At 44.2% G+C, this 16,435-nt stretch overlaps 1 protein-coding gene across 2 annotated transcripts in view; it reads right to left on the bottom strand.

Moving 5' to 3' along the window:
* The window catches only part of FAT3 (FAT atypical cadherin 3), a 519,284-nt gene that overhangs the window by 59,029 nt on the left and 443,820 nt on the right, over positions 1–16,435 (bottom strand). The gene's annotated exons all lie outside the window — the stretch shown is intronic.

Raw genomic sequence — 16,435 nt, 5'->3', positions numbered from 1 at the left:
CAGTCAGGACACGGGACTCGGATTTGAGCAGGATCACTCGGGCTGCTGGTTGCGAAGAGCCGGACGAGCCGCGGGCACGGAAGCCGAGACAGCTGGCGGACTCCCTCGGGAGCGCAGGCATGGGACAGTGGCGGCTTGCTCAGGCGCTGGCCTCTGAAGCCGTGAGACGTGGTCGGTGCTGGCCTGTTCTGAACACGGACGTGGTGAGAAAAGACTGTTTGCTGATGGTGGGGCTGGCAGGACACCAGGTGTGAGAGAAAGAGAGGATCCCGGGATGACTCAGGTTTGGGCCTGAGTGGCTGAAAAGAGGGAGCTGCGATCAGGTGGGATACAGGAGGACGAGGATGACAGGCCAGGAGCCCCATTTTGGACAGATTAAATTCCAGATGGGCATTTTTACATGTGAGTGGAGGTTCACAGAGGGAGCTAGCGCAGGAGGCTGGAGATCAGAGGAGAAGTCCACACTGAGCTATGAATGTGAGGGCGGCCGGCGCTCAGGTGCCTCGCAGCGCTGAGAGAATGGGAAAGGCCGTAAGGGAATGTACAGAGAAAAAGGAAATCCAGTGGCCAGTGAGCCTGGAGCACTCCATCGAAACGAAGGGAGAAGATCTGCTCAGAAGGTGACCTCTAGCTCTGTGATTTAAAAAAATGCACTTACTTACCAAAAGACCATTTTACCTTGATATACAAAAAAGCTAAAACATATCAGCCAGGAAATGTCTACCAACAACCAACAAATTAGTGAATGATGATCAGATGGACTTCTGGTTCTGGAGATCAACTGAACTCTTTTCATCAGAGTATCTTAGCACTTCAATATGGTTTATGCACCCCAAATTCAGCAGGTGTTAAGATTTATAAGAGGCAAACGGTAACAACTTTGTAGGCTGAAAAAGCATTATTTTGATCCTAAATGCTCTTAATGAAGACAGCCATGAGTCAAGGGTCTTCAGCTAGGACCACCATGTGAAAATGCGTCTTGGGAATCATGGACTCCTAGAATGTAAACTCTTAGAGGAGAGGGCCTCAGTCTGTGTTGTTTTCCACCATAACACCTCACTACGGGGTCAGGCATTTGGCAGTAATAAGAGTTAAACACTTCATTCCCCCAATGTGTAATTTCCCTTAAGCCAAAATTCCCAGCGAACCAATAAAATCATGTATCTGGAGGGAATGACATAAATCGTATTATGTGGCTTTAACCAAAAGGTCAACGCTGAGAGCTTGTTCTTGGTTCCATTCCAGAGAGTCCGTTTTTCCAAAGTGTCATCACTTACTTTTATTTCTCTTTCAAAACAACTACCCCGTGATATACAAACATCAACTTCTGACTTTATTGGCGTGGGGATTAAAAACAAGGCTTTCCTCTTCCCTTGCTGCCCCTTGACATAAGGCCCGGAGGAAGAGGTTTCGGGGACGCTGTCTGGCTCTTTGCAGGATGGCTGCAAGATCAAGTTCTCCAACAGTTCGGGGGCGAACAGACATGGGGTTGCAGGAACCCTGGCTGGGTGTCCGAGCTGGTTGTGTTGCCCCAGAAGCTGCCTTGCCTGCTTAGCTGCTCTCAGGACACCTCTCAAAGTCACAAACACAGGTTTATGGAAACACATCGGCGACTGACATAAATGCACCACACAGGTGTTCAGACCCCACACACTGCCTGCGGATTTGACCTCCACGCCCAGCGCCTGGAACACCAACCCCTCTCACCAACGATAAGACGGGGCAGGAAATTCCTGCAGGGTCTCTCGTCTGAGCCTCTGCTGACAACTACAAGACCCACTTCGCTGGGGCGGAAACCCAGGACGGACGGATTTGCCCACTGCCACTAGCATTTTCAGGCAAGCACGAGGGACAAAGTCCTGGGCTCCCCAGGCAAAGCCCCTTCAGGATTTCCAGCGATGTGCTCCCGGACGTGCTGCTTCTTCAGAACCGGAGATCATTTAGGGTTTGTAACTCACTGTCCTGAGGGCGGTGGCGCTTGGGACGAGCCGAGGGAGGGGAGGAAGGGGTTGGAGCTGCACAATGTTGCTCTCTGTGGCAGCAAGGCCTGAAGGGAAGGTGCCTCTCAGGCTGCCTTGTGTCTCCTTCACTGGGACAGACAGCTGGAATCTAACTAAAACTATCACCTATGTTCCCGGTCTGCCACTTTCTCTTCCAGCCCCATTCGGAGGCACCGGGCTTTGCTCCCATCCCCAGGCAGGAGATGCTGTGTTCTCTGAGCTTCTGCTCCTGCTCAGCTGGCTAGCCCTGTGGTTGGAGCACTGCGTTTACAAGGCTGACATTAATCAGCCACACAAAGACCACGGCTCCCCTCTGGGCAGAGTCTGTTAATTTAAATTCGGTGACAGGGTTTTTCTGCTTTACCACAGCAGAAAACCATCCCCTCCCCTGCCCCACCGCCCCTGCCACCAAGTTGCTGACCCAAACTCCCCCCCACTTCCCAAACATTTTGCTTCTGACAGTATATTGGGCATTCACACCAGGAGGAACCGGGAGATTTATTGTTTCCTTCTCCTTTCTGTTACCAATCAGGCTGATATGGAAGCGAGACCAGAAAAGGGGGAGGGGAAAAAAAAAACAAACAAAAAACCTCAAACCAACAAACCTGCTAAATGGCATCACTTATGATTTGGTAGCTCTCAAGAAAAGAGCAGAATATATTTTTGGAATATATTAAAATTCCCATTTAGACCCAGTTGCAACGGATTTCAATGATTTCTAGAAATAAAGTCCAATGGGTAAATGTCAGTTTGGAGGCAGAACTTCTGGCGTAGCACTTGGATCTTCGCTGTGTTACCAGGTGATGGGTGCTATCTTTGTTAAATGAATGCAGGTCATGTCACTAAAGAGGTAACTTTCTACCCAAGGGTGTATGATAAATGCCATCCTTCAAATCACCATCCCTTTGCTACATTCCCCAGCAGAAAAGATGAACCCGAGTAGAAAACTTGCTTGCTAATTGGTCTAATGCTCTTACTGCATGTCACCATGTGTTATATTAAGGTATAACATTAATCTATCATTTTGTGTCTGTGTTTTCAAGTTTGTAATTCTCTTCTCCAATTTGAGCCTAATTTAATGAGGACAGAGCTACTTAGCTTCTCAAAATGCTGAAATGACAGGCTACCAAGAGAAGTATTACTTTCATTGCAAGTGAAGTTTCTGTGTGTTAACTGTGGCAAATGCAGCAGGCAGGTCTTCAGAGGATAAAAATCAAGGAAAAAGGGAATGATTAAAATCCTGATTTGCTCAAAGTAAGTAAGTAAGAGGTAGTGGCATTTTGTGGGGTGGGGTTGGAGGGAAGAAATAGCACATAAAAATTCCCAGTCTGAGGGATGCCTGGGTGGCTCAGTCGGTTAAGCGTCTGCCTTCGGCTCAGGTCATGATCCCAGGGTCCTGGGATCGAGTCCCGCATTGGGCTCCCTGCTCTGCGGGGAGCCTGCTTCTCCCTCTGCCTCTGCCCCTCTCTCTCTCTGTCTCTCATGAATAAATAAATAAAATCTTAAAAAAAAAATTTCCCAGCCTGAGAATGCTGTGAAACTATGGGTGGGGGGTGGCCAAGGGTATCTATGTTCCCTTCCTTGGAAGGTTTCTAAATGGAGGTTAGTTTCCTCCGAATTCAGCCAAATGGAAAGACAGATCTTTTGGGCATGGGACAGCACATAGAAGTCAAAGTGGTGAAAGCTTTCAAATAAAGGCAATGGGGTCCAGTTCTGGAAGGAGATCTTGCCTCTGGCCCACGGTTTGCCCAAACTATACAAGTGTACTTGGACAGGTGACTTAACTTCCTCCCTGGGTCTCAGGTCTCTTCATTTTAAAAATGACAGAACCCAGGTCAGCTGAGGCCCAAGACGATCTTCCAGACTGTGCTTCATGTCCAAATTAAACCAAGAGAGCTAGTTTCATTTATATTTCCAAAAGATCATCCCCCACCCTCAAAATGCTCATTAAGTTGCCAGGCTTGGGCATATGTGGGCTTCATCACCAAAGTCCAAAGTAAGCCTCATCATGATGAGCTACTAGAATCTTCTGGATGGGAAGAAAACTTAGCACAGCCATTCATACCATTCAGTTAAGTGTTCAGAGTTCACGTATACGGCTTAGAGCAAGGCTTTACCTCAGTAAGAAATAACTCACTGTAGGATCATTCCCAGGGATCTAACCCAGTGTCAGAAGAACTCAGCTTTATGTTTGAGATTATTAAAGGTGTTAGAATCAGCACCAAAACTGAATGGCAAGAACAGTCAAACGCAGAAAGTACACTGAGATTTTTGTAACCTGGAAAAAATGTTTTCTGCCCTCCTCCTAACACCAAGCTCTCTAAGCTTAAGGAAACTGCAAGAGCTCTGTTATGTCTGCTTTGGGGTTTTAGGCTGGCGGCTGCTATGACTCTGTCAGGGCCTTGTTGGTGACATTCACACTCATACCCCCCCAGCAAATGCACAGCATCTGGCCTCTAGGTGGCCCAGTAAAAATGGGGGCTCTGCTCAATTCCTATAAACTGGCTTTTACAAAGGGATTGAACTCCTATGGAATAGATATCTGGGGAAGAAATGATCTGAAACAATCTCAACAATCAGACTCTAGTAACCCTCTTCATTTTGGTTCTCATCACTTACTTTTTTCATCAACTTTACTGCTATCCTGAGGTGTCATAATTTATGTATCGTCACAGGAACACATTTTAAGTGTCCAGCTCATAAATTCTGACAAATGTATACCCCCATGGAACCATGGCCCTCATTGGCATCTAGAACAGTTCCATCACCCCTGAAAGTTCCTTCATGTCCCATTTCGGTCAGTCCCCAAATCCCACACCCCAGGCAATCTAATAACTTGGTTTTGAACCAACACTTTTCCTGATTTTTTTAATGCCTATTCATCAGTGCCAGAAATCCCACAAGTATGTTTAGTTTTCACAGTCTTTATGGCCCAGACTTAGTGACTAAGGCATGCTCTTATTTAAGCTAGAAGGATTATCCTTTGAAGAAAAATGATAAAGTTTTGGTTCTTGAGTACGTCATTGCATTCTTTTGTGACGGCCTTATCCTTAAAAGACAGTAGTTACTTCTGAGAAGTTTCTCACAGGAGACACTGGACATGACCCTTCCATTTCATCAGGTTTTGCCAAGTGCCACCTGTTTGACTAATCTGGGCACTGCTCTGAGGGGAAGGGGACCCCAAAAGACACTATCTCTAAACCTAGGAGTGTAACAACTTGATGAGGAATTATTTAAACTAGACCATTTAGAGTTTCCTGCATGTCTTCCCTCAGTTTCTGTCTCCCATCTGAATCAGAATGGTGGGTTCTTTTGATTCTGCCTTGGAGACATCTCTTGATGTCTTGTGGCCAGGTCTCACTGCCAGGTGAGGCTCCCCCCACTCTCACCTAGACTGTTGCAAGAGACTCCTGGTGGCAAACTGCCTCAGACGCTTTCCCCTCCTGGCCAAACCCAACCAGAGGTCAGCTCCTAAAACTCTTGATCCAGTTTTGCCTCAGCTGCTCAAGATAGTCACTGAGAGCTCACTTCTTTTTAAGAGAATGTTTTTTTATTTAAAGATTTATATTTATTTGAGAGAGAGACAGACAGACAGAAATAGTGAGAGAGAGCATGAGCAGGGAGGAGAGGGAGAAGCAGGCTACCTGCTGACAGGGAGCCCAATGCGGGACTTGATCCCAGGACCCTGGATCATGACCTGAGCCGAAGGCCAATGCTCAACCGACTGAGCCACCAGGCGCCTTGACTGCTCACGTCTTATAGTCAGAGGTAGAGACGTTTGAGGATGGCTTTCCAATCTTTTGCCCTCTAGTCTCAGCCCACCCCTTGAGTGTCATCTCCTGCTCCTTCCATCGTGTGCTGTCTACCCCAGCTACCCCTGAAGACTCCACGCACACTTACCTCTCCAGGCCTCTGCTCATGCCTGTCCTTGTACTCAGAACGTTCTCTTCTCCTCCTTCTCTTGTCAAAATCCTACATAGTCTTTGTAGGGTCTCCTCTGGACAGCTTCCTTCATTTCCCTAGTTACTCCTTTCTCTGTGCTCCCTTAACAGGATTTTTATAGTTACATCCTCTCTCCCACTTGATTAACCAACTGAGCCACCCAGGCGCCCCATCCTCTCTCCCACTTGATTAATGTAGCTTTTAGGCAGAGGGATTGTGTCTTGTGATTTCTGTAGCTCAATGCTGAGTGCAGGGCCCCACACACAGTCAGAAAGCAATGAACACTGAACTGCAGAAGGAGCAACCAGGGGACCAAATCAAGAGTATGAGCTAACACAACACATGTAGGTGATATGCATACTGCACATACATGCCCACTGCAAATGCATGTGTTAAAGAGCTGAAGAACCCCAAAAGGGTACAACATGGAGAAGTCGGGAAGATGTAATATTAAAAATGTACTGGGTGGCTCAGTCAGTTAAGTGTCCAACTCTTGATTTCAGCTCAAGTTATGATCTCAGGGTCATGAGATAGAGCCCTGCGTCGGGCTCCACACTCAGTGGGGGGGTTGACTCTGCTTGAGATTCTCTCTCTCTCCCTCTGCCCCTCCCCTGTGCTTGCTCTCATGCGCGTGCACACGCACACCCTTTCTCTCTCTAAAATAAATAAATAAATAAATAAATAAATAAATAAATAAATAAAATCTTTAAAAATGTACATGAAACATTCACAGATATATAAAAAACTGTGGGGTGCCTGGGTGGCTCAGATGGTTAAGCATTTGCCTTCGGCTCAGGTCATGATCCCAGGGTCCTGGATTGAGCCCCGCATTGGGCTCCCTGCTCCCCGACGGGAAGCCTGCTTCTTCCTCTCCCTCTGCCTGCTGCTTCCCCTGCTTGTACACACATACACTCTCTCTCTGTGTCAAAAATAAATAAAATCTTAAAAAAAAAACTGTTGCTAAATGGATATTTGTATTTATGAATAAAATTGGTAACTGCCCAATTTTCCAAGAATGAGGACTGGCTGAATAAGTTACAGTACATTCATATCACAGAATACTATATATGTCACCATGTAAAAGTGTAAAAGAATATATAGTGACACAGAAATATGCTTGTGAGCCAGTGAAAAAAGGAGGTTACAAAACAATATCTAGTTTTTGAGTCCATTTTTGTAAAGAAAAAAGGTGGAAGGGACTTCATCCAAATAGCAACAGTGGTTAGAATTGACTTGTTTTTCCTTTTGCATATCTTTCTAGGTTTTATATAGTGGACACAGATCATGTTTCTAGCAAGTGGAAGGACTATTATAGACATCATGTAATGGAAAATTTATTACCAATTTGGGGAGCAGTCAAATTTCCGAGTTATTTTCCAGGCCAGTTTAATTCTCAACATACATGCCATCTGAAGTAATTGTAGAAAAGGATATTTATATATTGTATGTGAATTCTTTTTCTGGATATTTCCATTTCTCATTTTTTTCTTGTGCTCCTAAAGATACTGACTTTACTTAGAAAATATTTTTTTTTTGTCAAGGTTTCATATAACGTTATTTCAAGTGATACATTGTTTTGAACTATTTTGTATCCTTAAATTAAGCTGTGGAAGAAAATGGTTAGCCTCAAATCTCCTCTCATGGTCTGTGGGAGGCAAGTAAAGTCCCATTACAGTGAAAGAACTCAAACTGACCGCTTTTTTCTATCTTTAAAATTAAGGCCTTCAGATAATAGAAAATAAAAGTTGCCATTAGGAGGTTCATAGAATTGCAATTACTTTTCAAGTTGAACTTTAGACTCTGATTATTTCCATTTTAAGTGCCTTTTACAAGTTTTTCATTGGGTGATGACTAACCCTGGCACATTTCCCCAGGCAAAATACCAACTCTGGGGTCAGGAATCCCGGAGCTTTTTGATTCCTCAAAAAGGACAGAAGGCAGCCCCAGTCACAGAGTTGGGGAGATGCTCTGCTGGGCAGCACTGGCAATATGATTATGAGGTTCTATGACAAATAAAAATGCAGGGCCCCTTGTTTTAAAAAAAGTTGTGAAGTTCAGCATAGTCCCAGCAGAGAGTTAAACCAACATGGCGCCCTTCTAAGCAAGAGGTCTGTACACCTGCAAAGGCTGCACTCCCCTATAGCCAGCCCCGCCGGTGAGTGACACCACCTTCCATGATACCTCAAAGACTGCAACTCATCTGGACATAAACCCTCCCAACTGTCTATGGCTTGGCAGTTTGCTAAGCCCGGGAGAGTCAAGTGTAGGTAGAATTCATCAAAGTACTCAAAACTCCACTTTTTTGGTGCATAGAACTTCTGTGCTGGACTACCCAGCAATAATACTAAAAACATTTCCTAAGTGGGTCGTTATGTATGACCACTGGATCAATCATTCATCTATCCAATAATTCACTTCCAACCAATAAACCCTCACAGGACTCCCACCACATCGCAGACACTAGGGATGCACAGAAGAATCACAGTCCTTCAATGTCCCCCATCCCTCAGGAGACAAACATGGATTTGGTTGATTATTGGAGAGGGATGGCCAAAGGACATTTCCCAGAGAAGGGAACAACTCAGCTGAGTCAAGAAGGAAAGGTGGGAGTTGTCAGGGGTACCAAAGTGGAAAAGTGATGAGAAGAAGGGGCATTTCTGTGACATGAACACAAGTGAAGTAAAGAATGATGACATTGGGTACTCAGAGAAGGGCAAAGGGTTCAGTATTGCTAAACAAGTTTAGAAGGGCAGGAGCTAAAGCTGTCTATTTTCAGGACCACTAGCAAATTATCAAAGCTGTACAGTTAGTGCTAGAGTAAATGAAAAGCTGGGCGTAAGTGAATGGACGAATTAGCAGAGAGAGAAGGAAGACTGGAGGAGTGGGATGAAGAGGCTGTCTGAATGGGAAGCATTTTGTAATATGTGAGAAGTTATTTAAAGAGCGCCCCACAGATGATGGACAACATAATTGTATCTGTCGAGGAGGCTTCACAAGGTGAAATGATAGTATCCTGTGGCAAAGCTGATGAGCACACTCCACTGAGCCTCAACATACCCTGCAGTGGCAAGAAGCCAAAGCAGGGGGTCCATGGTGTCTGCACAAAATGCCCAGCCATAGGTGGAAATTCCCCAGGACACCAGCACTCCCGTAAACCTGTCCTCCGAGTTGCTGCATGTTGGATCAGGACTGACCCACGGAGGAGCTCAGAAGCTGTTAACCAGCCTTGTGGCACCCAGGAGTGAAGCAGTGTGTGAATGGGTGAGTGGGTGGGAATGAATCACTACTATCAACTGTTAGAAATCAGAATTCCTTGCCCGTAGGGGGCGGTGCTAAAATCCTTCAGTAAGATACTCTTTTCTGGAGGGAATTAGCTGTTTTGTTTGTTTTGACCCCCTACTTGGAAGAAATTGGATTTTATTTTATTATTTATTCATTTATTTTTTTAGAGAGAGAGCATCTGTGAGTGGGGGTAGGTGGAGGGGCAGAGGGAGAAGAAGAGAGAGAGAATCTTAAGCAGGCTCCCTGCAGAGGCTCCTGACACAGGGCTCAATCTGATCTCATGTTCCCATGATCCTGAGCTGAAATCAAGAGTTGGATGCTTAACTGACTGAACCACCCAGGCACCCCTGAAAGAAACGGGATTTTTAAGAAGCATAATAATGATAACAACTTATACATGGCAAATGCAAAGGCTTCTAAACCAGGCAAGGCATCACATTCAAAATGAGGGGAAAAAATGTTTATCGAGCCCTACCCCAGTCTTTCTGAATCAGATTTTGGGGATGGAGCACTCGCCTGTCTTATCTGTTTTTGTCTGTTTATTTTTAAAAGCTCTCAAAGGGATTCTAATGCACAGCCAGGGCTGATAACCAGTTTGTCTGATTCTTGTGCATTATTTTTCCTCTGGCGTTGGATCCCGGAATTTGGGAGGGGGTAGTTCGTAGGGCTCTAATCAACTGAAGGCATCTTAATTTCTTAGGCATAGAGGGTCATTTCATGTTCCCAAATTAAGCCCTGTGTGACAGAAAGCACTCACATTCTCCCCAGTGGACATGGAGAGAGTAATTTCCAGCGTCTGAACCTTCCTCCACGGGGGAGTCCAGGCTCTGTGAGTGAAAGCCCACATACGCATGAGACATGACCTTAGGACTTAACATGGAATGTCTCATGTTGCTCTCCCAACAACTTGGCAGTTCAGCAGACAGGTATGGCACATGTATTGGGTGGCTGGTCCACACCAGTGCTGGCGACACAGAAGGCTGGTGCCCCAGCCCTCCAAGCGCTCATGGTCTGGTGGGAAAACAAGGAATTCGTATCTCCATTTTTCCAGGGAGGAAGTGGAGTTCAAAAGGGCCGGGTAACTTATTTAAGGTGAGACAGTTAGTAAAGGTCAGAACCGGAATATTTAATCCAGTCTCCTCCCAAAATTAGTGTAGGATGTTGCTTCCCAAAGTGACAGGCAAATGTGACAAGGAGGACATGGGGTGCCACAGTCCACCATAGAGCCACAGGTACCGCAGAAGGTGTCCTGATGCTGGTGGGAGGGCAAGAATTCAGGGGTTTATGGGACCACGAAACCTTTGCTCAGGACCATCCTCCATGTACCAGATGGCTTGAGAGAGCAACCTAACCTTTTTGAACCTCGTTTCTCTGTCTGAGGTGAGACTATCAATAGCTCTTCTGCCATAATAAGATTACACGTGTCAGTGTTTGGGGCTATCTGGAGAGAGGCTTCAAACATAACATTATATTTTTTGATATCCTCAAGAGATAAAGGGTTTCAGCCACAACATGCTCCAGAAATGGGTTATGTCTCGAAGTCTTCAGGGGGATTATTTAATTTTTACGAAAATTTTAATAGTCCCTCAGCAACCTTCAAAGATTCAATACTTTAGAGAATAACAGAGCTTTGGGGAAGAAGAAAAAAACCACATTAAATCACTGACCTAAACAGCTTAGAGGTGACAAGTTCTAAAGCATTAGGAAAGACATAGAAAAATGGTACTTAAGAGCAGACAGATTGAATCCCTCTTGAATCATCTTCTGGTAGAAATTACTAGAATACAGAAAAGAGCCTTGGACTGAGATGTCAGGATATCATCCTTTTAGATCTCACTCTGCCTCTAAGAAAGTCATCTTGGAGAAGTCTCTTTAACTAGGGGACTCAGTTTCTTCCTTGGGAAAAGAAAGGTCTTGACTGGATTTTGTCAAAGGGCCTTTCCAGTGTAATATCCCAAGATTTGCTAGGGTACTATGCACAGCAGTGGGCCTACTGCCCCAGGGAGAATCCAGGAAACCATGAGAACACCATGAGAACACCAACAAGAAGCAGCCAATGCTCTGGCATTACCACTCACCCCACCACATCAAAGCAGCATGTTCCCAGCTTGGCTGAACCACTTTTCCTTGAGGGAGGGCCCTGTTTTAATTGTCACCGCTCTGCATGAGAGCCCTTCTTCCTCACAGAGTGGAGCCTGTAGGAGGGTAACAGCTACGGCAGGGAATTCTTAAGGATATGTGGACAGAATTCAGAAGGCCCATACACTTGCATTACTGTGCTAGTTCTCTATTGCTCCATGCCAAATTACCTCGTAACTTAGCATGAAAAAACAAATATTTAGTATTTCACGGGTTCTGGGGGGCAGGAATCCAGGCATGGCTTAGCTGGCTGGCTCTGGCCCAAGGTTTCTCATCTCCCTGTTGAGCGGGGCTGCAGCTTCATCTGAAGGCTCAAATGGAGGTGGGGATCCACTTTCAAGCTCCCTCATCTAGTTGTTAATACTCAGTCCCTCGTCATGTGGGCCTCTCACAAGCCTGCCTCACAATATCATGGCTCTCTTCCCCAAGATGAGTGATCCAAAGGAGAGTGACAGAGTGCTATGCACTGAATTGTGTCCCCGCCCCATTCATATGTTGATGCCCTAAACCTGAGGTGACTGTATCTGGAGATGGGGCTTTTAGGGGATATTAAGTTAAATGAGGTCATAAAGATGGGGTCCTAATCTAATAAGATTCATGGTCTATAAGAAGAGGAAGACAGAGAGAACTCCTTCTCTCTCTACTGCACACACCAAGGAAAGGCCATGTGAGCACTCAGTGAGGTCCTTATAGATTGGTGTGAATGACACTCCCTCAGAGTTTGTCCCATAAAGATGCAGGAACCCACTAGCCCGGAGCTCTCGGTGTGCTTTTCTGTCATAGTTCCAGCACCTAATCCACAACACTTCGCTGAGAACTTATCTCCTCTCTTTGCTTTTCTTCCCAAGTCCCTTTTCATGGCTCTCAGTAAGTGGCACATACACAAGGCTAGGATGAGTCAGAAGAGATAAAAAAACAACTGGAGAGATTCATTTACTGTGGTTTGGTCAGAAAGATCTCTGTTTAACAACACTCACGGGTTATTTTTGTGAACATTACTCTCAGATAAATAATCTCTTGCTCGTTCATAAGGAGCTACCCTCTCAGAGCAAATAATGCTCCAAGATACCAGGCCAGCCATTCATTTCCTCTGACAAGACTGGTGTTTGGAAAATCAAGTTCATTCCAGCATCTGCTCCACGAGAGCACAGCACAGGAGTCATGATACCAACTCCCTCATTAAATACTCAGAAAATGAAGCTCCAACATGGACAGCAAGTTTACATTATTACAGTGAATGACAGTGCAAAATTAAGAATTCTAAGGGCTATGTCAATACAAACATTTGGGTAAAAATGGGAAAGTTCTACCACAAGATCACTTTTCTCTGTCTCTTTCCTGTTCTCTGTTAATATGAGGACCTAACTATTCACTTTTGAGGGAAAGGCATCATTCCAGAAGACTCTGAGAGAGAATTTCTGTATTTTCTATCAATTCACTCTACCAGTTGCACCCACTCATTAATGTAATGCACTACTTACAGAGCCCTCAGTGAATGAGGCATTTCTCCTCCTCATTTCTTGGTGACTTCCTCTCACGTTTCTTCTAGCCCTTGAAGCAAACTCCCTGCACATTTCAATTATTATGTGTCATGGTGTAGACCTCTTTGGGTTCATCTTGTTGGGGGCTTTCTGTGCCTCCTGGACCTGGATGTCTGTTTCCTTCCCTAGGTTAGAGAAATTTTTAGCTATTATTTCTTCAGATCAGTTTTCTACCCCTTTCTCTGTCTCTTCTCTTTCTGAGTCCCCTATAATGCAAATGTTATATGCAACATGCTTGATGTTGTCCCAGAGGTTGCTTAAACTACCCGCATTCTTTAAAATTCTTTTTTCTTTTTGGCTGTTCAGCTTGGGTGCTTTTCATTATCCTGTCTTGTAGCTCACCAATCCATTTCTCTGCATCATCTAATTTGCTGTTGATTCCCTCTAGAGTATTTTTCATTTCAGTTATTGTAGTCTTCAACTCTGATTGGTTCTTTTGTATATTTTATATTTCTTGTTAAAGTTCTCACTCTGTTCATCCACTCTTCAGTCCAGTGAGGATCTTTTCAACCATTACTTTGAACTCTTTATCAGGTAATTGCTTATCTCTGCTTCTTTTAATTTTGAGGTTTTGTTTTATTCTTTCATTTGGAACATATTCCCTGCCATCTCATTTTGTCTGGATCTCTGTTTTGTTTTTTTTTTTAAGATTTTATTTATTTATTTGAGAGAGAGAAAGAGCATGAGCGGGGGGGGGAGGGGGGGAGGAGCAGAGAGAGAGGGAGAAGCAGACTACCCCCTGAGCAGGGAGACTGATGTGGGGCTCAATCCCAGGATGCCAGGATCATGACGTGAGCAAAAGGCAGCAACTTAACCAACTGAGCCACCCATGCACCCCTCTCTGTGTTTGTTCTTATGTTAGGTGGCTCAGCTGTGTCTCCCAGTCTTGAAGGACTGGTGTCTAGAGCAAGGCACTCCAGGGGTGTCCCCTGTGTGGGCTGTGTGGCTGGGCCGTGACAGCTGTGGGTGCACTGGTGTGGCTGGCTGAGAGGTCCAGCCATGGCTTCTGCTGGTGTGCTGGTAGGCAGGGCTGCTTTCCTTTCACCCTTCCCCCCTTCACCCCACCCCATGGGAGCTGCTTTGGGTGATGGCCATGCTCCTTCCTTTTAAATCCCAAAGCCACCACTCTAATTTTGGCCCTTGTGGTCTTTTTCAATACCCTCCTGGGAGCTTCCCTCACCCTCATTTTAGATGCTTCTACCAGATTAGCATTTCTGAAACCCAGAATTGATGAGTTCTTTTCTCAAAAGTGCTCAGTGGCTCTTTTCCACTTATTGGTTTAAGTATATAATCCCTGGCCTGTGTGAACCACCACAGTGAGGCCCAGAAGACTTTTCTCATCTCATTTACTTCTCTCCATCCCAGATGACATGATACTCTCCCAGTTATTGAGTTGGGTCCACATGTTACAGCATTACAACTTTATCCTCGTGGTTCCTGTCTTCCTGAATGCTTTCTTACCTCTGCCTATTGAAATCCTATTCATTCTGGGAGCTCTGCCTTTTTTATAGGTATGTGTGTTCCTGCTTCATGTTCTTCACTCCTGCATATGACCTGAGGTCTGTCATTGCACATTCCTCATGTTTGAGAATCTTGCAGTACCTTCTGTAGTGTCTTCTACTTAGCTACTCACTAAATTTCTGTTAAATTGAATGGAAAATAATTGTAATGTGTGTTATGAGCCCCCAAGTTTTTCTGAAATCCCTGAAAGAAGTTCCAAACCTTGCAGGAAATATTTTATAGGCAAGAAGTAAGTGAGTTGCTTATTAGAACATTTCCTTGCTTTATGTCCCTGGTCCAAAAGAGGAAAAGTATGTCTCTTGCATCTCAAATATCTGGAAATTGTCCTCTCAATAAATCATGAGCTATAGCATATTTTGCAGAGCATGTTTACATTTTATTTTCATATAACTTTGCCTAAAATGGTCACAGACTTTAGCTCTGATCTTCATCACTGCATATTTCCTTTGCTAGCTTAGAAAACCCTCAAAATTAGGAAGCTGGACACAAATCCTACCTATAAGAGGTAGACTAAATAGTAAGATATTAAACTCAAAGAGGTAGTACAACAAAAGGTCCCTTAATCTTTACTCAAAGGATTACCTTTTTAAGCATGTTAGGTCATAAAGTCATGTCATTAGTTTATGGGATTGAGGATATTTCTATTTTACAGGAAGACTAAGACTTAATTGCTAAAATCTAGACAGTTGCCATGCTATTTCTTAGAGCTCATAAAATGGGTGTTGAATTTATCTTGTCTTCTTCTGTTTTGATTTTGTTCTTAACTTAGGCAGTTACTCTAACATTAGTGCAGTTTTATTATGAATAATGAATTCAGCATAGGAAAGAGTTGTTTGGCTAAAAGCAGTAATGGTTTTTCAAATGAGAAAATCAGGATATATAAGTTTAGCAAATCCTTATAAGAGCTTTGAATTCATGAAGTTATGGAATCAGATTTCAGGGGAATATAGCCTTGTCTTTTCTCTGTAATTTATAATGATTTAGTATATGCTGTAGCTAAATGGTGATGAAATAATTTATAATTTCAGGTAAGGGAATATGCTTAACAAAAGAAGTTTCATGAACCAAACAGCCCTGTTATTTACACAAATGGAGCCAATGTTCTTCACTAGGAACAAAAACCAATTGGGGTGAATCTCGAGGGAATGGACAACTGGGATGGATCTTTGTTCAGTGAAAAAAGCCAACCTCAAAAAATGATAAACTATATAATTCCTTTTAAATAATGTTTTTGAAATAATAAAATTATAGATATGGAGCTTAGTGGTTGCTGGGGGTTAGAGATTGGGAAGGAAGTGCCAGGAAGAGGTTGGTGTGGCTATGATGGGGTGGCAGGAGGGAGCTCTGTGATGGTGGTTACATGAAGCCGCACAAGTGATAAAACTGTATAGAACTACATACACGTGAATGCACACACACACACACCGAATCAGATAATGTACTACAGTTATGCAAGATATCCTCACTGGGGGAAAGTGCTGGGTGAAAGATTCATGTGACTTTCTGCACATTCTTTTTTTTTTTTTTCAACTACCTGTGAACCTATTATTATTTCAAAATAAAAGTTTTTTAAAAATCAGCTATTTTCTTGTCCCAAAGGGGCCCAGGGGGTCAGGCAATAACATAAATAAGCGAAGTGGCTGGAAATAGGGTGGGTGAGCGCTGGTAGTTATCAAAAAGGCACCTGCCGCTCTTTCAGCTCCTGCCACTGTGGGACTGTGTACCTGAAATTGCTGAGTCTTCTGAGAGCTGTTGCTGTTTTTTAAAATGTCAGAATTTGAAATTTTGAATAAAAATCTCCTGACTTTTATTGACGACTGAATCAAACTTTTGGAACACTATGTAAGACAAACTAAAGATACGAGAGCGTCGGAGTCAGTCTAATGATGCGTGTGCAAACTCAGCTTCAGGCCAGAGGTTCAATTTGGCCCTGAGAGGAACTGCCCACTTGATGAGCTGGTAATCTCAGTACGCAGCCTCATGCTCCTCTGTGGTCCCTAATGAAAGACA

This window comes from Mirounga angustirostris, unplaced genomic scaffold (assembly GCF_029215605.1).
Source record: "Mirounga angustirostris isolate CCGP_5_RB_7025 unplaced genomic scaffold, mMirAng1.0.hap1 SCAF_13, whole genome shotgun sequence".
Lineage (NCBI taxonomy): Eukaryota > Metazoa > Chordata > Mammalia > Carnivora > Phocidae > Mirounga > Mirounga angustirostris.
The sequence above is the reverse complement of the archived record's forward strand: the minus strand, read 5'-3'. Positions and strand labels throughout refer to the sequence as shown.